This window comes from Sus scrofa, chromosome 5 (genome assembly GCF_054392235.1).
Source record: "Sus scrofa isolate SSC_HxYL_T2T_F1_AM1 chromosome 5, Sscrofa_HxYL_maternal_Yorkshire_Landrace_v2.0, whole genome shotgun sequence".
NCBI lineage: Eukaryota > Metazoa > Chordata > Mammalia > Artiodactyla > Suidae > Sus > Sus scrofa.
Window position 1 is genome coordinate 88,887,077 of NC_139387.1, and position 26,413 is coordinate 88,913,489.

Consider the following 26,413-nt stretch of genomic DNA (forward strand, 5'->3'; position numbering starts at 1 on the left):
GGAGAGGCTCTGTCAGGAAAAGTTTCACTGAGGAAATACCTTTAAATTGGGCCTTGAAGGATAAGAAAGATTTCAGCAATTATCTCTTAGCTGGAGACCTTCACCTGCCTTTTCTTTCCTTTTTAAACATGTTTTTCTTTCTTTTTTAAAATTTTTATTGGCATACAGTTGACTTACAATGACTTACAACTTTGGGTGTTTCATCACCTGCCTTTTCGGTGGCCTCCCTGACCTGCCCCCACCCACCCCAACCACACAGCAATCATGTGATCTTTGCAAAAGAATTCAGACCATGTCTCCTTTGCTCAAGTTCTCCAGTGACTTCTAAGGGAACTGAGAGTGAAATCTAGATTCCTTAGCTGGTCTCAGGATGCAGCTCTGGCTGCCCCTCTCCTCACTACCCTCCATCCCTCCCACCCCTACCCCCCATGACTCCATTTCTGCTACTCTGGTCTTCCTGCTGTTTATGCAGGAGTTCTTTCTAGATGGCAGATTTATACCAAATTAAATATTCAGGCCTTGCAAAATATTTATTAGCAAAAAGGGATCTAAAACCATAAATTGAAAGTCAAACAATACATTCCTGCTTCTTCTCTCAGGTCTTTGCACCTGCTGTTCTTTCAGCTTAAGCTTCTGTGCCGCAGATCCCGTCAAGCTGTGTCCTTCTCTGCATTACAATCTCAATTACCAAGAGGCCCTCCCTAATCATGGTAGCGAATCCCAGCACCACTGCGTGCCCCACAGACACTCACACGAACTTCTCTTCCCTTCATCCCCCTCTTTTCTCTTCTCCATCCCCTTACTTAGTATCAGAATCATTTCATTTGTTTTCTACACACACTCATCTTCATAAGTAGAATGTAAGCTCCTTCAAGTTAGAAACTATGACTATTTTTCCATGTTTTTTTTTTTTTTTTTCCCCAGGGCCTAGAATAGTGTTTAGTAAATAATAAATGATCAAGTGGGGAAGGGGAGAGCTTACAATGAGAGTCCTTAAAGACACTACTCTTACTATCAAATTATATAACACATTTGTTTTGTTGGTAGAGAACGTTTTAGGGAGATAAGCACTGAAAACATGCAAACTGTTATGAAGCAACCTCGGGAGGCGAGCTTGTTTGAGGTGACATCAGTTCCCCGGAATGGCTGAGGATACGGGGAACATTTTCCCCATGTGGATCAGGAAAAATCTCAAAGTAAACCTTGGCTCTTTGATTCTGTTTTCACTGAAATTCCTTGATTTTAACAGCCAACTGCCCGGCCTTCCCACAAAGCATTTTAGGACATGAGAATGATATCTTTAGGGAATTGTCAAAAACGCAAATTGATACTGTCATAGATTTTCAGCAGTCAATCCCTATGAAGCCATAAAAGCCGTCTTCGTGGCTTAGGTGTCAGAAACTCCAACCAGTACTCTGCTGTGTGCCTTGTAAACCTTAAAAGACCTTTTACTAGCTTAAATACGAACTTCTGGTCTTATAAGGCTCCTATATGATCCCCAAAGATGTCATAAACATGGCCAGCTGCCCCTCCATCTGCTAAGACTACCACAGATCTTTCCCCTCGTACTAGCCTTTGTGAGGTTCCCAGAGCTGTTTATTATTCCCCTGTGGCCCTATTCACGGTAGAAGGGTCTAGTGTTCTCCTACAATCCGGGCAGCAGACATCGTCAGACTTGGAGCAAAAGGGAACGGCCTGAACATGGATTTTTGGTTTGAGGAAATCCTCGCACTGTGTATTTGCACTCTCCGTCACAGCTTCGAGGTGGCCAGGAAGGAAGCGACAAAGCAGTCCACGAGGAGATTAAAGGAACCAAGCTACAGAAAGTGAGCATCCAAATCCTAGATGACAGCGTAAGTCCTCAACAAATGACAGCAATTAGCTATATTGCATCCATCTCCTACCACTGAATCCATGATGTGAAAATCTGATTGTGTGTCTTTCTCCCATCATATAGGAGACTAGAGGTCAGGGCCCGATTTCTGCAGCACCAGAAATTAGCAAAGTGTCTGAAACGCATTAGTCAATTTACGCTTCCTGACCCAGAGAGAGCGCTGGCTGCTGGGTCCCACACGCTCACTGAGTAGCTATGAAATATTGGGCAAATCTGCTTATGAGCCTCACCAGGTCTCACTCACTGTCCTCACTTGCAAGAGGAAGAGACTGCATTCTACGGTCTCTAAGGCCCTTCCAATTCTGGCATCCCATGGCTCTGGTAGAGCAGTGCTATTATTAAGCTAAGGAAGATTACTGGGAATGTTGAAGCCAAATTCTCTTTCTCTTTGCCTCTTCTGACCGAGCCCTCTACGATGAAGAATTATCCAAGCTAATTTCCAAGCAATCCAGTGGCTGTTTTGTTGTGAGTAAGAGTCCACCCTGGACTTTCTGAGTTAATTCCAACTCAGAAAACACGGAAGGTGGGGATGGATAGGAACCAAATGCTACTCTGATCATGTGGCCCACTTAGCTTCCTAACAACTTATGTGTGGTTCATGGAGGCCCATGGTCTTGGCTACCAAGTAATTATTTAATAGTTCAGTTAAACAATGGTTTAACTTTTAAACATAGTTGAAGTCAGGGCAGCAAGTAAGTGCTGCATGTCCACCATGTGCCAGGAACTGGTTAGATTCTACAGACACAGATGACATGAAAAACATCAAAATGTATGCTGGCTAAAGAATGTTATCTACAAGACTGATACTTACTCATAGCCAAATTAAACATTTTCTTTTCCAGATAGACAGCTAGATGCAGAAATCCAAAGTTAAACCAATTAACTCCTAAAATAAGTGAAACATAAGAAAGACAGGTCTCTTGCATCCCAGATGATCTCATGTGTACCTAATCAGCACAAGGCCTAGAATTCAATAAATGTTATTTTCTTTATCCACCTTGTTCAAGATGACACCTAAAAGTCATTCTGCATTCCTCTGCCACCCACCCCCAGCTTATCAAATCTGCCTTATTAATATTGATGAATTTTAGTTACTTCCCTACATTCCAACTTATAACAACCTTTAAGCTTCTACCATCTCTCTCCTTGCATTAATCTTCTACATTTTTTCCTTTTCTTTTTTCTGTCTTTTAGGGCCACACTGGCGGCATATGGAAGTTCCCAGGCTAGCAGCTGAATTGGAGCTATAGCCGCCAGGCTACGTCATAGCCAGGGCAACGCAGAATCTGAGTCGCGTCTGCGACCCACACCACAGCTCATGGCAACGCAGGATCCTTAACCCACTGAGTAAGGCCAGGGATCGAACCCGCGTCCTCATGGATGCTAGTCGGGTTCGTTAACCACTGAGCCACGACAGGAACTCCCTAAATTCTTCTTATTGCCAGTCTGGCCATCATTTGCCTGTTGTTTACACTGGGGCTGGAGTGTTGGTGTTTTTTTAAGTTCTAATTTGTATATTCCAACTGCTTTAATCAGAGTCAGTAAGGAAGGGACAGCAGAGTCTATAAACATCTAGCAAGGAGTTCCATTGTGGCACAGTGGACATGAATCCGACTAGTATCCATGAGGATGTGGGTTCAATCCCTAGCCTCACTCAGTGGGTCGGGGATCCAGCATTGCTGTGAGCTGAGCTGTGGCACAGGTCAAAGATGTGGCTCGGATATGGTGTTGCTGTGGCTGTGGAGCAGACCAGCAGCTGTAGCTCTGATTTGTCCCCTAGCCTGGGAACTTCCATATGCCATGGGTGCAGCTCCCCCTGCAAAAACAAGCAAACAAAAATCTAGAGAAACAGCAATCAGCAATTGGTGGTTGAACGCATTCAGGATGGAGGAGCAAAGTTTATGGAGAAGAAGGAATCAAGAATGACTTAACCTTTACAAAGTCACTAAAGAGACGGATAGTGGTGCCACCCAAAGAAAAAGAATGAAAGCAGAACAGATTTGGTGGGGATGATGGTACAGGGAATGCTATAGCTCAATGCACTTGATTCCCCCAGTTGCTAGACGCATGGCTGCTGATGGCTCATTCTGATACCCTCCCAGGAATGGCCATCATCAACCGTTCCAGTGCCTCTCCCTCAGCTCACACCTATGCCTGCAGGAGAGTTCCTTTTAACCAACTGATGGAAGAAGACAAATGCCAAACTAGGTTCACGGTTGGGTCAACTCTACATGTGAGTGAAAACCAAAATGACTGCTGCTGCAAAACAGCTCCACTCGGGAAAGGCCCTAAAAGACGGTGGTGAAAAAAAATCTCCCCAGTGGGAAGAACTCCAGGTGCTGCATTTTATTATCCACTTTGTGTGGAAAGAGAAGTGGCTTGAAAAAAGGTTATTTATGGATTAATCAGTAGCAGTAAACAGCTTGTCTGGTTGGTCCAAAGCCTAGAAGGAAAATATCTGGAAGGTCAAGAACAAGAGAGTCTGGAAAAGAAGGATAAGGATTGATTTATGAGAGTGAGACCAAAACGTGAATAATTTGCATCATGGGTAAAGCCCATCAGAAAGTATCCACAATAGAAGAGGCACTAAACAACCCGACTGACAGAATGACTCAGCCAGCTGACATCGGTTACCGGCTACTCCAGTAAGAGACAACAAAAACATGAGCAGAGTAGCCATGGTGGCAGGTATAGAAACTGTGGACAGGCTAACACATGGGTTTACACACTCTAGGATGATTGCCCACCCTCTCACTGACAAATGTTCCGCCTGCCAACATCAGAGACCCAACACTGAAATCCCAATACGACTAGGAGAATAGCCAGTCACTTGGTGACAAGTCAGCTACACTGGACTCTTTGCACCCTGGAATGAGCAACAATCCATTTGGACTAGAACTGATACAAATTCCAGGTATGGGTTGCCTTCCCTAACCACAGAGCCTCAGTAAGGACCACTGTCAGAGGGCTAAAGGAGCATGTGATCCACCAACATAACATCATATGAGATGGAAGGACTCATTACGTGGTAGAAGAGGTATGGCGGTGGGCAAACGACCACAGGATCCACTGGTTCTTCAACACACTGCATCCCTCAGAAACTGCCAGCCTAACACAGCAAGGGTGCCTTCTTGAAGGTGCAGCTGAGGTACCAGGTTGGAGACAACACCTTGTAAGGATGGACTGCCATCCTCCAGAGCACAGTGTCTGCCCTGAATAAAAAGTAACTACAGGGCACCATGTTTCCAATAGACAGACTACAAGGTCTTGGAATCGAGGCTTGGAAGAAGGAATGGCCCCACTTACTATCATTCCCATTTCTCCTCCCCAGAAATTTGTGCTTTCCAACATTCCAACATTAGCTTCTTCAGGTCTAGAGGAGTCTGTTACCAGAATCAGAAAGTTCCTACCAGGGGGTATAACATGAATCCCATTAACCTTTAAGTTATGGCTGCTGCCTAGTGCTTCAGTGACCTTGTGCCAAGAGAACTGTTGTCAAAGAACGGAATCAACACACTGTCAGGAATAATTATCCTAATTATAAAGAGGACGTAGAACTGCGGTGAATGAGACAAGGAAGAATCGACTTGGCACCTAGCTGATCCACTGGGCATCTCCTGTAACTCTCTTATTCAATGTTCTCATTAAATAGATGGGGAAAGTAGCCAAAGCCTAAGAAGGATGTGACTGCCAGATGATCAGACCCCTCAAAGGAGATGGTCTGAGTTACCCTTCCAGGTAAGTCACCTGAACTAACAAAAAAAGTGCTACAGGAGGGGAATCCAGCATTGACAGTAGGGAGGGAGGGAGATGGTATAAGAATTAGCTGCAGTGCCAAGTCCAGCTAAACAGGGGAGTTTTATCATTTCATCCCACTACTATTCCTCTTGTAAGTTTCCCCAGGCTAAGAGGCAAAACTGAATCCTGGCAGGGGCTGCTCCCATTATCTGGAGACCTTCTTAGCAGAAGTGAAAGGATCTGATATCTCAAGTGGTGGGTTGTATGTTGAGGTATCCACATATCCCCTTTGGTACTGAGGAATTAATTCCAGTACCTGCCAAGAGCATTACCTGCTGATTCATCTCTCTCTTAGAATTATCTTCTACTAAAGAGTTGCCTTAACCCTATATATTCATCCCTGGGGTGACCTGCCTCCATTGATTAATCAATGTAAGGACACAAAAGCCCCATCTCTAGTCCCTTAATTTTGGACAAGTCTGAAGCTCCAGAACCCCTTATGGGATCACCTGAAGTCTTCGTGGCAAATGCCCTTGAGTTCAAATTTTTCTTCTACCCAATCCTACCTCCCTTACTTCTTCTCATGAGAATTATTGCCAAGGGCACTTCCCAATAAACTGGCTGCATACGCACCTCCATCTACGAGTCTGTTTTCCAGGGAAACCAGCTTAAAACAGATGAGGAGTTCACTATAGGCTGAGGTGTTTCTAAGACATTTAGATGGGGATTTCTAACAGAAATTTGGATACTGAATGTCAAAATTCCAAAAAGATATTAGGACTAAAGAAACACATTTGGAAGTTACCTGCAAAGAAGTGAAAGCTGAAACTATGAAATTAGACAAGACTCTCTGTGTGAGAATACTCAGGGTAGCAAAAGTAGTAGACTGAGACTGGAGTCTGAGGAAAACTCTAGAAAAGAGGAAAAGGGGATAAGAAGAACTGAGAGAGAGAGAGAATCTAAGGAAGAAAAGGGCTGAGAGATGAAGTAAGTCATCTGGAGGTCACTGATGATTTGGGTTAGAGCCGTGTGGGGCTAGGAACCTGTGTGAGGAGCCAAGGAATGAATGGGGGTGAGAAGGTGGTGATGGTGGGTACAGACCAGGGGTCAGCGATTCAAATACTCACCTGGGGAGGACAGGAGGGGTACATGAGAAAACTAAGAGCATTCAGTTATGTGGTCCAGACCCACATGTGCCAGATACTATCACAGGCATCGGGCTTTTCAGCAGTGTTGGGAGGGAAGAGAGTGCAGGAAAAAGGACAGTTTGAGAACTCCCTGAAAATGAAACAAATAAGACTGAGAAATGGAGCAAAAAAAAAAAAAGGAGCAAAAGTGAAGGGAGGGATCCTGGAAGACTTCTCTGAAGAGGTGATATTGAAATTCATCCCTGTATAATAAAAGGTCAACTATGCAAATATTCGAGGAAACAGCAAAGCCAAAGGAAAGGAGTAAATGCAAAGACCCTGAAGCAGGGTAAGCTTGCTGTATTGGAGTGACAAAGAGGACCATGGCTGGGAACTGTCAGCAGGTGGAGTAGGAACGCACAACAGGAGCCCGCCTCACTCAGGCCAGTTGTTCATGGCGAAGATCACGGCAGTGTGTGCCTTAGAAGCCAAGCATTCAGAGAGCCACAGGTCAAGCACAAGAACACATGTGAGATGAGAGAAAGTGGGGGGACCAGGGCAGAGCAGGGAGCGCTTGTATAACTTCAAGGGGACGTGACTGGTCAACAGCATTTACTCAGCTCCACCTAAGACTGTGGCCTCAGTTTCCCAATCTCCCAATTTAAAAAAAAAAAAAAAAAAAAAAAGGTAGACATCTGGATCCTGACATGAACTCTCCAAAGTCTAAGTGATGTCATTACATCCCATTCTTGTTTTTCAAAGAACGTGGACCAACACTGTATGGTCACCTGACAAGTCTGAAGACCAGACTTAGCCCGCAGGTTTCTGGTTTACAACCCCTGATTCTCAACGCTGCTCTTCTAGAGAAAAGAAGGGGTGACAGAAAGAAGCAGCTATCAGGATGGCCTGGGGCCAAGGGAGGTTTAAGTTTAGAATGAGAAAGGTTTGCAGTCTAAGGAGTAGCCAGAGGTCAAGAGAACAGGAAGGAGCAGGAGGCGAAGGCTACGGCGGATTTCAGGAGACCTCAGAAGCAGCAGCAAGGGGTTGGGTCTCAGGACCGGGTGGAAGGACTGACCTTGAATGGGAGGAAGACTCCCCCAACCTCGAGAAGAAAGAGGGGTTGAAAATCGCCGCTCGCAGGCTGAATGAGTGCACTGTTGAGTTTGTACACTGGAGTGAAGAATGGTCTCTATATTTTTAAATGGCTGCAAAATCATCAAAAAGAACACTATTTTGTGATACATGAAAATTACATGAAGTTCACATTGTCATACCCAGAGTTTTGTCAGCACACAGCCAAACTGCTCCATTTACACATTGTCCGGGGCGGCTTTCCTTCTGCGGTGACAGAGATGGAGTCTAACGGTCCCCAAAGCACCCTCTGGTCCTTCTCAGGAGCACTTCCGTAAGTTCTTCCCCAGGAAGGGTGGGCACAGGCAGGGGGACAGCACACGGAGCACACGTGAAAGGGCAGCAGAAGCAGCCGGTTGGGCCCGGGTGGCCGAGCCTGCTGGGAATCTCCGCAGGTGGCTAAGGGGCTCGGGCGGGGTGGGGGAGTAGAGAGTCCCTCATTAGACCACAGCAATAACGGCAGAGGGGCCTCAGACGTAGGAAGGTGTGAGATGGGCTGTGTCGATCCGTGACGTGGCCCCAAATGAAGTCAAGTTCCAGTGGGCTGTGGCTCCTAAGAGGAAGCCTCAGAAGGGGGGAAATGTGAAATTTACACACTCTATTTAGTTGTTTGTACATCATAATGGGAAAAGACAGAAGAAAAGGTGGGGGGGGGGAGAGGAGGAAAGGAGAAAAGAACTAGGATCCAATCTCTTGGTGGACACCCTCAAGAACAGTGTCTCTCAAAGTGCTGCCTGAGCACCAGAGGCTCAAATTCATTCAGGGGGCGCTTCCAGGTGCACAAAGTTCGAACTTCCAAGGTTGGGATAAGAATAGGCATTTTTAACAAACATCCAGTAATGTAATAAGTGAAACATTTCTCTGAGTTCTGTGAGCCATTCTAGCAAATTAATAGACCTCCAAGGAGGTGTCATAGGAATCTCTGATTGATAGCCTGTAGCATAGAAGCACAGCCAGGTAACAGCCTGAGACGTGGAATTGGCACCTGAAGTGGAGGACAGCCTGGTACGACTGAACCCTTAACCTGGAATCGGATGCTGTCTCCAGGCAGATGGTTGAACTGTACTTCAGAATTGAGAACTGAGTTGAACTGTAGGACACTGAGCTGGTGCCTGAGAGTTGCTTGGAGTGTCAAAAACGCCCACACCCCATTGGGATTGGTTTTAAAAAGTTAAACATACACCTGGAAAATCCACTGAACAGGGGGATGCAGCAGATGACAGCATCATTTTAAAAGGCCTACTCTCTACATGGACAGTCATGTACAGCCGGGGTGGGGGGGAATGAGTACACAGAATAGGAAAGACATCCTAACTGGTTAAAATAATCAAAAGGATCAAACCAACTCAGACATATGGAAACCCATCAAATCAAACAAGAGTGAAATTGTTTTATCCCTTTATTAGGTACCCAGCTAGATTTTACTATTTTGAAAATCAATTAAAACCATTTTATATATCTAAGCTGTGAATGAAATAAAAAATAAAAGTTCCCCAAAGGGATTCATTTTGTATTGCCTACTCTGTTTCCACACTTGACAGAAATAACTCTCCAATTATTTCATAACAACCGTGATTCTTTGATGACAGCCACTATGATGGGAGAAAAAAAGAAACACATGGTTATTTCTGTTTCTGAGGAAAGTGTTATCCTGCTGTCTAAGGGGCAAATTACATAAGGATCCTTTAGGCTGCTTAGAATTCCAGGATGACGTCACAGTGGAATACAGCCCGTAGCCTACTGTGTGTCTCTGGCCAAAGCGCACTACTTGTGCATGAAGTGACTAATTAGGGCTTTGAATACTCTGGAGGCCAAGTACGGTGTAGAAGCAATACATTCAACTTCAGCCTCAGTGCAATGAACATTTTTTTCCTACTCAGTGAAGACTTGTTTTGTTTGACCAAACAGACAGACATTTTCAGATGACACACAAGAGAAAGCGGCAGAAACCAGAGAACTGGCAAGGATGAGGATGGGAGAGCAGAGTCCACTATGATGGACAGGCTGAAAGAAATTAAAACTGACCTTCCTGACCTGATGAGCATGGGACTTCTTAATTGCACGACCTGATTAGAATTGACCTTAGCTGGACAGCAGTTCTCAGAAAATCCCGCGACCAAGTTAAAAGTCAACAGTGAAAAGTACAGAGAAGGCAAGTGCTGTTGACTCAGATTACAATTAAGAGATGTACAATTAAAGTTGCCTTGCTGGTTACCTTGGGTTAGCCATGTTTATCTTAACTACACTGGATCTACATTCTATAAAAAATTAATTAAACTATAAATGACCTTCTGGTGAATAGCCAGAAAATGAACAGCTATGGAGATTACCTGTTATTAATAAATCAATACTAACTTATTAATTCTAATAATCTTTTTAACAAGTAGCCTCTGTAACTGGTTTGCTACATACCAGGCGCTGTGCTAAGAGCTTTGCCTGTGTCTCATTTATTTCTGCCACAATTCTATGAGGTCAGTACTATTATTAGATCCATCTTCTTTTAAGTAAGGAACTGGAAGTTTAGAGAATTTTAGAAACTCTTTCCACTGCAGCCTGGCTAATAATAGAAGAACTAGACTTTATACTCAGGTCTGTCTGATTCCAGGGCTGCTTCTTTAAATCACCAGGCCAGGTGATATCTTAGAAATTCTCCGAAATCCTCAACAGAGTTAACATGAACCCAGTATTCTATTACCCAGAACTCTAGTGGATAGAGTTATATTTGTCTTTACAGCACAGCACTGAGTATCCATTAAGCCTCTTAGGGAACATGGAAGTACGTTGCCTGCACCTTTAAAAACCTCACACATGCACTATGAAGATTAACTGCATGAGCAAACAAGTGGAAAACAATACAAAAAAGTGGTGTGATCGAGTATTTAATTAAGTCGCAGTTGGCTTGGTTAGTTCATACATGAGCCCACGACTCTTCTGAAAACACAGAGACAGGCTGGTCAAAATGTAAGAAGAGAAAACCAAAGAGACAGGACTAAACCACACATTTAAAAAGGAGTCTGACTGCGTCGCCTTGCTGTACGGCGCAAACTGGCATCATGCTGTACATCGACTACACTTTAACAAAAACAAATTTTAAAAAGGAGAACATCTCTGTGTGCTTGAAACAGAACAACACGACTAGATAATAAACAAATTAGGCTCTGGGTCTAGAAAGAGATGACGGTGACCAGAAGTTTGGCACCTGTGGGCTAATGGGGCGGGAGAGGCTCCATGTGAGATGAAGAACTAAAATTAGACGTGCACACATAATAGCTGTTTGAAAATTTTTTCTGGTAACTGCAGTCTAGTGTAGGAAGCTTAGAGGATGCCGGGGTCCAAGGCAAGAAGGAGAGAGAGCATAGATGTGCCTTTCCTACCCAAACTTTAAACAGCCACCCAAGCCTGGTGAAAAGCTAGGTGACGACGGCAGTAACCTCAGAGGATCACATCCCTGCCCCATCACTCACAGACCTACTTCTTTAAACTGGGGGCCGGGGGCCAGATGGAGGTCACTGACAAGGAGGGGCCAATACATACAGAGAAAAAAATAAAATCCTCCCCACTCAAAAAGAACCTACAACTCAGTATTTCAAAATACTTAAATCCAATGATGTGCAAGACGGCTGTAGAAAATACTGGAGATTGACGACTTTAACCTCTATTTCTCACCTCTCTTTACCTTTCCTTCCCCTACTATAGAATCTAGAAAAAGGAATACCAGCAGAGCTTCCCTGGCAGCTATAGAAAGCCGAGGGACACAGGCCTGGACAAGGAGACTAAAACAGAAGTGTCTGAGGGAGGCACTTTTTCCCAGGGTGAAAAGAAAGCCACATTGAGAGAAAGCCCGTTTGACCTTCCCCCCTTTTCAAGTCTGGAACGCATGCATGATGCTTGGAAGCAGGCACCCATCTTGTGAAAATGAGGATTTAAAAATTATGCAGCAAAAATAATCATAAAAAAATAAAAATTAGGGAGCAGAAAGAACTAATAGAGCTGGATCATCGGTGACATTTTTGAGTGGCCACACAGCTCTGTGCTGCCTACCTTGAAATCTCTTGTTATACTGAATAAAAATTTGTCTCATCTTACTCCACCCCAACAGGGCCTCCCCCACCATCCAGATCCTGCACCAGAGTGGTACATCTGCTACAGCCAATGAACCGACACCGACACCTCATTATCACTCATAATTTACCTTACAGTGTACTCTTGGTTAACACATTCCATGGGTCTTCAAAAACACATCATGACACGTAACTGCCATAATATAATGTATCATACAGAATAGTTTCACTGCCCTGAAAATTCTCAGTGCTTCACCTATTAACCTGCCTTGCTCCCAATTCCTGGCAACCACTGACCATTTTATTGTCTCCAAAGTTTAGCCCTTTCCAGAATGTCATATATTTAGAAGCATACTCAGCCTTTTCAGATTGGCTTTTTTCATTTAGTAATGTCTTCCATGTCTTTTCCTAGTTTGGGAGCTCATTTCTCTTTTAGCACTGAGTGACATGCCATTGCATGGCTGCACCACAGTTTATTGATGCATTCACCTGCTGTGGGACATCAGGGTGACTGCCAGGTTTTGGCAATCACGAATAAAGCTACAAGCATCTGTGTGTAGGCTTCCGGGTGGACTTTTCAACTCCGTAGGTAAGTATCTAGGCCAGATCATACGGTAAGCGTACTTTAAGTTTTATAAGAAACTGCCCAACGATTTCCCAAAGTGGCTGTACCATCTTGCATTCCCACCAAGGAATGAGAGCCCATTATTGCTCCCCTTCCTTGCCCACATCTGATGACGTCAGTGTTCTGGATTTCAGCCATTCTAATAGTTACACAGTGTTAGAATTAGTCATTACTGCTTCAGTTTGCATTTTCCTGATGATACATAATATGGAAACTTTTTATATGCTTATCTTTATCTTTACATCTTCTTGGGTGAGATGTCTGTTTAAGCCTTTTAGCCATTTTTAAATCAGGTTGTTTTATTATTGTTAAGGTTTAAAACTTCTCTGCACATTTTGGCTCACAGTTTTTTTTATCAGACATGTCTTTTGCAAATACTTTCTCCCAATCTGTGGTTGACTACTCATTCTCTTTAAAAATAGAAAAATTTAAATGTCACTGAAATTAAACACACACACAATGGACTATTAAACAACAGTATGAACACAGTAGACACGACTGAAAATGGTGCTAGCAAATTGGAAGACAGGTCTGAGCAAATCACCCTGAGTTGGAAAAGATATAAGTGCTGTTAAAACCCATGAAATAAAGAGTGAGCAACTCTAACAAATAGCTAAGGGCAAAAGGCGATCATCAAAGTAATAATGACTAGTATTTTTACAGAATTGAAGAAAGACATAAAATACTCATCTCGACACACTGTGGGAACCTACAGTGTCAAAGACAATGTATTAAAAGATACAAAAGCCAAAAGCTAAGACTTTCTATAGCTGAATGAGCTCTATAATTAGACAGAGAGAAAACTTTCCATCAGCACTAAATTTGTCCTAAGACAAGGAAATGTCTTTGACGTGATGAGGAAAATGATCTGTGAGAGTAGAACTCTATATTTAGCTCAATTATCATTCAAGAGTATGGCTAAAATAAAGACTTTTTTTACATATAAAGACAGAAAAGTTATTAGTCATATATGTATTAAGAGAAAGATTTACTGAAGGCTGTAATGCAGCAATTACACCTCGAAAAAGATGTAGGAAACAAGATACAACGGTCAACAAAAAAAGTGCCGACCACAAAACAATGATATATTGCTTATTTTGGGGGGGTGGAGAGGCAGGTGGCTGAGGCATGTTAAAAAATCTAGTGTAAATAATTTTTCTCAAATAGCTAATTTTTCTAACATTTATTAAATAATGTTCTTGATAGAACTAAAATATACCAAATTCTTATATATATGTGTGTGTGTATATATATATATATGGTTTATTATTATCTTCTCAATGAGATATTTGTCTCTTGGCAAACCAGTACCATACTATTTTGATTATAGTATATATATAATACATTTAAAATGTTTGAGGAATTTTACACTTTTTTCTTCTTTTCCAAAACTGCCTTGCCCACTTTTATCATTTATGCTCTACATCAGGGCTCAGCACACTTAAAAAAAATAGACAGTGAGGAGTTCCCGTCGTGGCACAGTGGTTAACGAATCCGACTAGGAATCATGAGGTCGCGGGTTCGGTCCCTGCCCTTGCTCAGTGGGTTAAGGATCCGGCATTGCCATGAGCTGTGGTGTAGGTTGCAGATGCGGCTTGGATCCCACGTTGCTGTGGCTGTGGTGCAGGCTGGTAGCTACAGCTCCGATTAGACCCCTAGCCTGGGAACCTCCATACGCTGCGGGAGCAGCCCTAGAAAAGGCAAAAAGACAAAAAAAAAAAAAAAGAGAGAGAGAGAGACGGTGAATATTTTAGGCTCTAGTACAGGTAAGTAAGGGTCGGAATCAACATAGGAGTTCTATGGAAACATGACTGACAGGAGGCGGTCACAGAGAATATCACGCTTAAACCAAGTTCCAGAGGATAAGCAGACATTTTCCAGGAAAAAAAGGAAAAGCAGAAGGCAGAATGCTTCAGAAAGAAAGGAAGGCACACATAAAGCCTGAGAGGTGAGGGAGGGTATGGCCCATCTGTAATTGCTCAGTGGGGCCGGAGCCTGGGGTGAGAGTTGAGATGGAGAGGGAAGCAGAGGGTAGATACGAGAACAGGCTCACGCGAGGCAAAGGGAAGAGAGCAACCCGTACCTGCCGTCTAGGCTTAGGAACAAACTCATTTATCTAACAGACTTCCTCGGCTGAGCCAACAAAGCTCTGGACGAAGTCAAAGGGATGGATGTATCCAAGCAAAGAAAGATGCCAGAGTCTTGGGCAAACTGTGATTAGCCTGGAGCAGGGGAAGGAGATGAAGCACTGGTATAAGGGGCCAGAGAAAGAACAGCCACTCGGCCAGTAGAGAACATCTGCTCACAACTGTAATGGGAACAAAGGCAGGAGGAACACACACACCCAGGAGCTCGCCTGCCAAACAGGCGTCAGTGTGGGATTCTCTTGTTCCTGCTCATACTCTCCTGATCAAACACACAGCAGCCACACCATGTGCTCTCTGGGGCAGAGAAAGGTTTCGGCAATTGCAAGGCAGGGAGGAGGAGGGGGTAATGGAACATCTGCTCTGTGAAGACACTTGAAAAGTAATCTTCTAATCGCTTGGGGAAAACATCTGGGCCGCACACCCCCAGACCACCAGTGGCGAGATAAGTGGAGAAAGACTGGCGGAACTGATGAGGAAGGAGACAGAGGGGATGCAGAGGGAGCTGGGACCTGGAGAGGAAGGCCGAGGGACTGGAGAGAGTGGGGAGGCCCCTCCAGACAGGTCGGCCACTTGGGGACCCTCTCACGCAAGGACCAAAGGCAGATGGAATTTTCACCCACTGAGCTCACTGGCAAGGTCCCCTTGGTCCATACCACTTGGAAAACCATGTCCAACCCTTCAGACTCCAGAGCTCTAAAAACATCCAGTGGTGAACAGCCATCATGAGAAAGAAAGATGAAAGCTTCTCAAGTTCTTACTCATTGTCAGCAAGGTGTGTGTGGACAGGGAAGAAAAAAGAACAATTTTTGAGATGAACAGACAAGGCTCCTTGAATTTGGTGCATTCCTCATGCTGTAGCCCCCCTTTTCAGACAACTCATTAATTTGGGAAATTCAACTTGAATTACTTAAGGTGGATTAGAACACTGTAAGTTTTCTTCGGTTCACCTATCAACAAGCATATTATTGAGTTTCTTTGTATTTTGAGGACTGTGCAAGACCCTGATGCCAATTAAGAGAAATAACTTTCAGTAATTAGAAATTACAGAGTTTTTCAATGTTCAAAATTTGGAGTTAAGGAAAATGGCACACAGGGAGGTAAAATTACCTTCAAGGATCATGTGACTGGTGAAAGAGTAGATTTTGGACTGAATTAGGTTTTCTGAACTTAATTCTGGTACAGGTTTCTCCTGCAATCCAAAAGTAGAGCATTCCTATGAAATTTTTCGTAAGCCAAAATGGTGTAAGGGGAAGAAGCAATTACCTAGGGACACGTCTTGATAACAGATGCACAAAATATATCAAGATAAAGCACAGATGTTCAAAGACAGAGTTCAAAGCTATGGCGGCTTGATGCTGAGATGCTGAGTGTGGTTCCCGGGGAAGGAGCTTGGAGGTACCACTCTGAGTACTGGAGGTGTGAACTGCCTTTATAAAGCCTCCTGCAAAACAAACATCAAATGCTATTCCTGCTTTTCTCCTTGTTTCTGTAGAAGTAAAAATGCTCTTCGGATTTCTTCCATGAGTGGACACAGGTACTAATGTAGGTAAAAGTGAAGTGGTGTATAGGGGAAAGCTGTATTCTGTCTAGAAGCCCATGTTTTCTTTCCTCTGTGGAAGGGCAAGAAAATTCCTTTCTCGTTGGCAAGGCAAGATGGCCAAGCAGGGGCTAATTACAGAGACAGTGCAAAGGTAAGTCTGGAACAAAGTGCTAACCTTGCAGGCCATATAACATAGGAGAAGACAGGGGCCAGTGGGGAGAAAAGGTTCTTCTTGGGGAAAGAAACCTGGATAAGGGGACAGGGCCAACCTTTCCTTGCATCTGAATAAGCTCTAGTTCCAACACAGTTTTGTGCTCCGATGTTTCATTTCTGGAATTTTGAAGGTAGAACAACAGGGCACCTCTACACACCCAGGGCCTGGTGGCATCGTAGGAAGGAAGGGCAGCAAAGGAAAATCCTGGGGCCGGTGAAAGGCATGGACACAGTGACAGGGCCCTGTGCCAACACTGGTTCAGGACACTGTGTTAGGTTCTTTACATCTTCACAACTGCCTCTAAAGTGGGTGTTGTCTTCCACACTTTTTTAAGGAGGAAACTGAGGGTCAGAGCTATCACACATCTCGTGAGTAGAAAGGGAAACTAGAAGAGATCTACAACCTCTTCACATCACAGATGCTCTGAGGTCCATGACTGGGGTCAGCCCTGCTGGAGCTCCCTGCATATGGCTTATTACAGAAATGTAGGCTTGAGGCACATCACACCATGTTATCCTCCACATGTTACCTCGGTTTCTCCACCCAATATTTTTTATTTGACAAACTAGGTTAAAATATAACACCACAGGGCAGCAGATGCAACACATCCTGAAAGGGTAGCCTTGTGTGTATCTGACCCTGATGAGGCCTTGATCCGTTCATCACAGCTGATGGTACAGATAGTTGGGAATGCAGGGAACTGGGATCAGAACCATCGATTGGGAGGAGTGAAGGTTCAAGAACAGGCCCACATGTAGGAGCTTCAAAGGAGTTCAGTTCCACGTGCTGAACTGCACCTGGAAGGAATGGCAGCAGACCGCAGGCAGTGGGTCCGTAAAGCAATGGGCCTCGGAGACGTCCAAGGCAAAGCACAGCATGTCCTGACCCATGGAAGGAGCATATTGAAAGGGAATGTTGGGAACAGACAAGCATGCATACTTGAACTTGCTTGACTAAAGGATGGGACTTCTGCCTAGGCACGCACAGCTTCAAAAGAGACACATTTGGAAGAGGAAGGGAAAAGAATTAGCAGAATACAAGAGCAGGCTATGCCAGGAAACCCAGGCAGACAGACAGAGGCAGCTGGCACCTGGAGAGCAGAGGCCCACGCACCAGAGTCAATGATTCTAATTCTGGGGAGGGACGTGGTAATAATGCCAGGCCCGTAGCATGAATGGGTTAACAAAGAAGAGACTCACACATAGGAACAAGACAGGAATTCAATGGCTAAGAGGACAGCAGAAGCCTACCTCTTTATTAGAATTCAACCCACTGCTCAAAACCTGTTTTGTAACAAATGTCCATGCAGTGAGAGCCTAGAGTCCCTTATTTTAAAAGAGAGTAATAATAATAACATTACAACAACAATAAATTTGTATTCCACTTTAAATCCCAAACAACATCCCAAAACATCACTAAGTAGCCATAAGGTAATCTATTAAGGATTTCTGCACAAATACACCAACAGTACTTTAATAATTTTTTTCTAATTTTCTCATGCATACAAAAAAACGTGTGTGCAATAGATGAGGACAAAATTGTGATACACATGTATTTTTTATGTGGTCATCTCTGTCAATGTACTTTACACCTTCTAACCTTTCTTCCAATGAATGAACTTCCAAAGCACCTCAGGCCCATCAACTTTTTTATAGAAGCTTGCCTATTTTCTTAGGAGATGCCATCACAGCATATGATGAACATGACGGGGATAACGCATAGCATGTTGAAATAATGAGATGCAACTGTATTAGACCAGCTACGGTACAGCCGTAACACAGTTGAGTGTGTTGAGTTCTCACCTATGATCACAGGTGACTTAAGCGATTTGCTGGCATATATATGCTGATGCTTTGGGGTAAATATGTGAGTAATGAGAGTTTAGACAGTCCAGGATTCCTGTACAAAGTAGAAGTGGGTCTTAGAATTAACAAGAGTAACAGATAAAATTGTGATTTACAATATTTGGGGCCTTTTTATGTGCCAGGAATACGAAAAAGTTAATCACACTACTGGGCTTTAGGTAGACTCTAATAAATTTATAAAGCCTGAGGTTGCTCTGTTCCAAGAGGCCGTGCAGACACCTGGAACTCGTATGTCCAGGAATCTCCAAATATTCAAACTTAAGTGAGATGAGTAATCAGTGGCTTTTATCACTAAGTAGATACATTACTGTGTCCATTTTACAGGTGAAAAAACAGAAATGAGATGGCTAATGAACGGCAGAGCCTGCTGTGAAACAAGACCTGTAAGGCCCAAAGGCTGTGCACACAACACCAGACTTCCCCTTTGAGAACGACACACAAAACTCTAACTCCAGTCAGTTAATAAGCATTAGATGCCTGGATCAATGCTGCTTAAACCTGAGTGATGTAAAGCAGCTCTGAAGGCAGGGATAGGTTAATTTTTCTGCAAAGGCTCCAATAGTAAAGATTTTAGGGTTTGTGGGCTATGCATTCTCTGTTGCATCCACTCTCTCTTTGTATTTGAAAAGTAACCACAGGCAATACATACATAAACTGACACGGCTGAGCTCCAATAAAACCAAATTTTCAAAACCAGGTAGGGAGTCAAGTTAGCCTGTGGCCATAGCTTGCGGACTCCTCTAAGGGAAAAATTTCTCTCTGATACTCATGGATTTATTTTAGGATCCTCAGAATCTAGGGCCTTGAGGTTTAAAAATTCTGCCTTGAGACAATCTTTATCTCACGAACATACTTTGATTTGTCAATCACAAGATGACATTTTTCCTTACAACTGGTAAAATAATTCTGTTCAGGATTATCCTTGAAATGAAGGAAACGAAACTTGCTTTGTATCCCAACAATTCCCAGGGTACCTCTGACCATAGCTGGGGCAGCACCGTCCTGAGTGAATGCTATCCTCCCGCCTTCCTTCTGTGGGAATGGGAGAACGAAGGATGGGGACACATAGACACAAACCTGGCTTTTGTCACTGCTGGGAGGCACAGGGCTTGAGCTCCGTACCACAGGGAACAGTCCCTGAAGGGGAGAATCAGAGAATTTCCCACTTGTTGTTCACCGTTTTCTGACCTGCCCCCATCAGAGTTGAGACGTTCTGATGACTGTCAGGTAGCAGATGCTAGAGACAGAGCTTGGGAAAGGGATAGGAACTTGCTCTCCTGGCAGGGAAAAGGAGTTGAAATGTTAAAATCTTACAGATGCAGAACCCCAGCCTCCCTCTTTATAGCTGCTCCCTAACGCCCCTTGCCGTCCCTCTTGCTGTTCTTGCTAACCCACACCCTTCCCACTCCCAAGGGCTATCCTGATAACCCCGTGCCATCCCTTCTGCAAACCCTTTTTGGGTTGTGGGTATCGCTCCCTCTGGCTTAGGCCTCTGATGTGCTCCTTTTCCTACGTATGCTTCCACTCTTCCACTTTCATATCTAAATCAGCACTAGCTTGGAAAAATAAGTGCTCAATAAATGGTAACTGTCATTATGGGAAAGCTTCAAAAGCCTTTAAAGACTTCCAACCCCTTAGATGGTAAAACAGGGCTTGCTCCATCATACCTGCCTTCCCCCTTGGACTTTAAATTCTCTCCTTGTATTTTTTTAATTGGACTTTAAATTCTATTGCTCTTTTCCCGATCCTCTTCCCCTTCACCGCTCATTTGCCTGAAGATATTATTAATATTCTACCACTCTTGGATCAGGGCAAGGCTTTTTCACCGCTTTGTGCCCTTGGGCAAGGCTCTTCAGTCTAGAATGCCATTCCCAACCCTGCCGCCGTCTTTCACTTGGCCAATCCCTACCCGTCCTTCAAGACACAGCTCATATACTGCCTCCTCTCTGGATCTTCCCTGGCTTCTGCGCCAAAGGTGCTTACCACTTCTGCTGTTCCCAAGGCACTCTGTTCACACCCTTATCCTAGCACCTTCCTCACAGCATTGTAAGCCACCAGTTTACTGCGAATTCCAAGAGGACAGGGATGTGGCTTATCCATCTCTGCTCTGTGTTCCCAGTTCCCAGTGCCCTGGCGATAAAGACTGTAAAGACTGCCCTGTAGAGACTGTGGATTGAATGAATTGAGTAGCTTGATCACTGTGACATTCTTTTTTTTTTTTTTTTTTGTCTTTTTAGGGCAGCACCCATGGCACATGGAGGTTCCCAGGCTAGGGGTCTAATCGGAGCTACAGCTGCCGGCCTACACCACAGTCACAGCAACGCCAGATCCGAGCCGCGTCTGCGACCTACACCACAGCTCATGGCAACACCGGATCCTTGACCCACTGAGCGAGGCCAGGAATGGAACCCGCAACCTCATGGTTCCTAGTCGGATTTGTTTCCGCTGCGCCACAATGGGAACTCCACTGTGACATTCTTGATGTGGAAAGTTCGTATATTCATAAAACTCCAAATTCTCCAACATTCATCTTGGAACTGATTCCTCAGACCAGCGGTGAGAAAAATCATTTTCTGGGACATGCCAAGACCCCCCTCCATCCGTCCATACGCCTCTCAGCCCCTTGCAACGCTGACCAGACCAGGGAGACTATCCCCACTTGCAAGAGAAATGCTGTCTCGGCCTCTCACGGATTCCTCAGGGATGCCTTCTCCAGAGCTACAAAATGCTCTGAGAATAGACAACAGATCTGTAGTCAGCCAGTTAACTCTGCTCAGGATGCGTCCTTGTGGCAGCCATCGTTCACGCTCTCCTGTTTTCAAGTTTTCTTCCCCAGCCTTCACTAGTAATTGTGTGTATGTGTGTTTTAATTGCCATCTGATAGCAGAGCTAGGTGTCTGCCTTTGAAGATCAAAACACAAAGATGAACTCCAATCATTGCTGAAGAGTTATTTACTCCTCCCCACTTTCCCCAAAAAACCCTCACTAAATAAATAAATAAAAGATCACTGCCTGCTTTAGTTTTTAAATGTTTCTAACTTTTGGCTGGTCTATCTGGCCTACCTCTAAATATTTATGAAGCACCTAGCGCTTCAGTACCCCAGGCACTCAGGCAGGACTATTTAGTCCTTCTCTTTCTTGCCAAAGAAGCTGTACATCTACTACCAGTTTGGCAACACAGGTCCACCACCATGGGCTTGGAGGTAGAATACACACATCACACACAGGTGTGGAGTCAAATACTATTTCTTTTCTTTCTTTTTTTAAGCCCCCACCCATTGCATATGGAAGTTCCTAGGCTAGGGGCTGAATCAGAGTTATGGCTGCCAGCCTATGCCACACCCACAGCAACGTGGCATCGGAGCCGTGCCTGCAACCTACACCACAGCTCACGGCTACGCCAGATGCTTAACCCACTGAGTGGGTCCAGGGATCAAACCTGCATCCTCATGGATACTAGTCAGGTTTGCTTCCACTGAGCCACAACTCTTATAAAATATTTTTCACTTTCTGCAATACTACATAACTTGCTTTTATATTATGTTTAATGCCTGGCTCCTGACTTCCCCTCGCCCCACAGCTGGAATATAAGTTCCACAAAGGCAAGTGTGTATTTTCATTCAAAAATATATTCCCAACATCTGGAATAGCGCATGGCCCAAGAAGGCATTCAAAAAATGAACTTTAGAGATGCAACTAACTGAAAAGAATAAGGGTCTGATGCTTCACTCTGAGTGAAACTTTAAAAAATACTAATGTTGTTCCCCAGGCTAACCACCACCCACTGTCATGGAACTGAGGAATTCAGAAAAAGAAAATCATTCCATGAAGAGCAATCATGCAAGCCCCTGCCTGTCAAAAATAACAAGGACCTGCCTAGATGGGACGTGTGACTTCTCTGCTTTTGTCTTACATCCTACAGCCAATATGACCCCTCATCAATTTTACATATTAAAAATATTTCCAAAAGTCTACCTTCTCCATCCCAGATGCCACAACCCAGGTTTCAGCCATCACCACTTCTTAGTGACGCCACTAGACAGCTCATAAGTGCTCACTATGGCTCCAACCTTGCCTACCTCCAATCCATTTTCTAGTTGGAAGCAAGTCGGATCATTCTAAGGCACAAATCTGTGTCTGCTTAAAAACCTCAAATGCACCCATTTTCCTGAAACATGGGTTATGAAGAGCTGACTTATGACCACTGGCTCTGGAGAGCTGATTCTGTACATCTCTTCCCAATTCTATAATTAGTAGAGTCGTGTGTAGCTTGAAATTCGCTAGGGTGGAAGTATGTTTACATCATGCGAATTGGCAAATCATAGAAATCAGAGCTTCTTAGGCCAAAAAACAGTCTGTTAAACAGCATACCAGTAGACAAACACCACTATCTCCTTAAAATATATGGCTAGATTTGATGTGTTAATATTTTGTTGATGATTTTTGCACCTATACTCATAAGGGATGTTGGTCTACAGCTTCCTTGTTGTCTTTGCCTGATCTTGGTATTCGAATTAATATTGGTCACACAAAATGAGCTGGCATGGGTTGAATTATCTTCAACTATATGGAAAAAAATTATATATAAAATTGGTACTGAGAGATTTGGTAAAATTTGCTAGCGAAACCATCTGACCTAGAGTTTTCTTTGCTGGAAGGCTTTTAATTACAAATTCATTTTTAAAAAATAAACATAAAATTACTCATACTTTATATATCTTTTCTGGTATGACTTTTGGAAGTTTGTGCTTTTCAAGAAATTGGTACGTTTTATCTAAATTGTCAAATTTATGAGCATAGCATTCTTACTATCCTTTTAATGCCAGTAGCGTCTGTAGTGATATCCTCCTTTATTCTTTTTTTCTTTTTTCTTTTTTGCTTTTTAGGGACACAGGCTATGGAGGTATATTGAGGTTCCCAGGCTAGGGGTCCAATCAGAGCAACAGCTGCTGGCCTACACCACAGCAACGCCAGATCCGAGCCACGTCTGCAAACTACACCACAGCTCATGGCAATGCAGGGTCCTTAACCCACTGAGCAAGGCCAGGGATCGAACCTGCAAACTCATGGTTCCTAGTTGGTTTATTTGTTTCTGCTACACCACTACGGAACTCCAGTACCCTCCTTTATTCTTCATGTTGGTAATTTGCGTCTCTTCTCTCTGTTATTTTTTAATTTCCTTGGTCATTCTAGCTACAGGTTTACCAAATTTATTGAGATTTTTTGAGAAAAAAATTTTGTTTTATTTACTTTTTCTATTTTTTCCAATTTTACTCATTTCTGCTCTGTATAATTTCCTTCATTTTGCTTTCTTTGAGTTTAATCTGCTCTTCAATTTTAGTTTAAGGTATAAGCTTAGATTACAGATTGAAAAGGGTGCTTTCTAATATAAGCATTTAAAACCAAAAATTTCTCCAAAAGCACTAGCCTCAGCAGCATTCCATAAATTTTGTTGTGCTCATTTTCACTCATCTCAAAAATATTTCTGGAGTTCCTGTAGTGGCGCAGTGGTTAACGAATCCGACTAGGAACCATGAGGTCGAGGGTTCGGTCCCTGGCCTTGCTCAGTGGGTTAACGATCCAGCGTTGCCGTGAGCTGTGGTGCAGGTTGCAGACGCGGCTTGGATCCCGCGTTGCTGTGGCTCTGGCGTAGGCCGGTGGCTACAGCTCTGATAGGACCCCTAGCCTGGGAACCTCCATATGCTGCGGGAGTGGCCCAAGAAATAGCAAAAAGAAAAAAAAAAATTCTAATTTCCTTTGAGATTTCTTTCTCAACCCACAGGTTGTTCAGAAGTCTGTTTAAAATTTCCAAATATTTATGAATTTTCCAGGTATTTTTGTGTGGTTGTTTTCTAGTTTATTTATGGTCACAGTACACACTCTGTAGGATGACAATTGTTTTACATGTGTTAATTTGTTGTTCTTCTTCTTCCTGTGGCCCAGAATATGCTCTCTCCTGGTATGTGCTCCATGTGTACTTGAAAACAATGTGCTTTCCACTCTTGTTGGGTAGACAGTTCTAGTAATGTCAGTCGAACCAGGTTGTCTGATAGTGTTGTTCAAGTCTACTGTATCTTGCTGATTTTCTTTCCAATTATTTTATCTACTATTGATAAAAGGATGTGAGTTTTTCTCTTTCTTCTTTTAGCTCTATCACCTTTTGATTCATGTATCTTGAAGTTCTGTTACTTGCTGTATGCACATTATTAGTATTATTATAGGTGGTTTGTCACACAGCTGACTGAAAGACCTCCCAACTTTTTGGTGAATTGACCCTTTTCCATTATGTAAGATTTCTCTTTACTTCTAGTAATTTTCTTTATTCTAAAGTCTTGTTTTCTTAATATAATCACTCCAGCTCTCCTTTTATCAGTGTTTACATAGTATATATTTTCCATTCTTTTAGTTTTAACCTATCTATATCATTATATATTTTTAAAATATATATTATATTGTAGTATAGTATATAATATATAGTGAATTTATTATTCACTTTATTCTTTTTATATGATTTTGTGTAGATAGCATACAGTTTATCTTTATTTTTAAATCTATAATATATAAGTAAAGTGAATTTATTATTCACTTTATTCTATTTAAATACATTTTGTGTAGATAGCATATAGTTGTATCTTTATTTTTAGATCCATCTCTATCCTTTAATTGATTCAGATTTAACACAATTATTAATATGGTTGGATTTACATTTTTCCATTTTATTATTTATTTTGTTAGTTGCCTCTAGCTTTTTGTTCTTCTGTTCCCCCTTTCCTGCCTTTTAAACATTTGAACATTTTTATTATGTTATTTTAATTTCTTCATTGGTTTCCTGGACATATCTCTTTGCATTATTACTTTTTTAGTGGTTGTTCTAGAAATCACAATGTTTGTGCATAATCTTTCACAGTATGCTTGGAGTTAATATTTCACCACTTAAGTGAAACCTGTAAGCCTTATACCAAATATATCCTCTTTGACACATAGCTGTCACATGCATTATATCTACATATATGGTAAATCACATCAGACAATGTTATAAATTTTCCTTTCAACAGTCATACCAATTTTTTAATAATTTTAAGATGAGGAAAAAAACCTATTAAATTTACTCAGCTATTGGCCATTTCTGTTGCTCTTTCTTCATTCTTGAAGTTTCCATTTTCTAGTATCATTTTTCTTCCACCTGAAGAACTTAGTTTAGCATTTATTTTTAGAATAGGTCTGCTGGTGGCAAATTCTCTCCGTTGTCCTTCATGTGAGATGGCTTTTATTTTATTTTCATTCCTGAGGGCTATTTGTGCTGGATACTTAATTCTGGGTTGAGAGTTCTTTTCGTTCAGCACTTTAAAGATGTTGTGCCTCTCTCTTCTAGTCTCTGTGGTTCCTGAGGAGAATTTCACAGCTATTTGACCTATTATTCCCCTAACCTTTATATCTTAAAGATGCTGACCTTTCAGGTGGTTTGTCACACAGCTGACTGAAAGACCTCCCAACTCAAATCCACCCCCAGTGAACTTCAGTTAGTTCTCTAAAAGCCCCTCACTTTCTTTCTTCCGGGACTTTGCACATGTGGTTCCCTTTATGGGAGAACCACGACCTCAAAGACGTCTACACTCCCCTGAACTTTCCCAAATGAGGCATATTACCTCCTCATCTTTCAGCTTTGAGGCTTTCTTCCCCCATAAGGAGCGTCCTTGCTTTGTGAACCTAGATTAAGAGCCCCTCTTACACATTTCAATAACACACTGTGCTTCCCATACCATGGCTCTTAAAATAAAATGACATCGATGTTGAGTGTTGAGCACTCACTATATACTAGGCCTTGCTCTAAATGTTTTGCAAGAGTCTATGAAACAATCCTGCTATTGCCTCTATTTTCCCAAACGAGGAAACTGAAGCACAGAATGGCTAATTTACCTGCCCACAATCACAGAGTACAGTCAATTAGTGGTTGAGCCAGGATTTGACCCAGACAGTCTGGCTTCAGAGCAATGTCCTTAGTCACTATTTTAAGCAGCTTCCAACTTACCCCACTGTATTATAATAACCTTTATACTGTTCTTTATAGCCA

General features: G+C 42.9%; 1 protein-coding gene across 12 annotated transcripts in view; it reads right to left on the minus strand.

Moving 5' to 3' along the window:
* LOC110260784 (uncharacterized) overlaps positions 1-26,413 on the minus strand; it is a 566,816-nt gene that overhangs the window by 185,578 nt on the left and 354,825 nt on the right. The gene's annotated exons all lie outside the window — the stretch shown is intronic.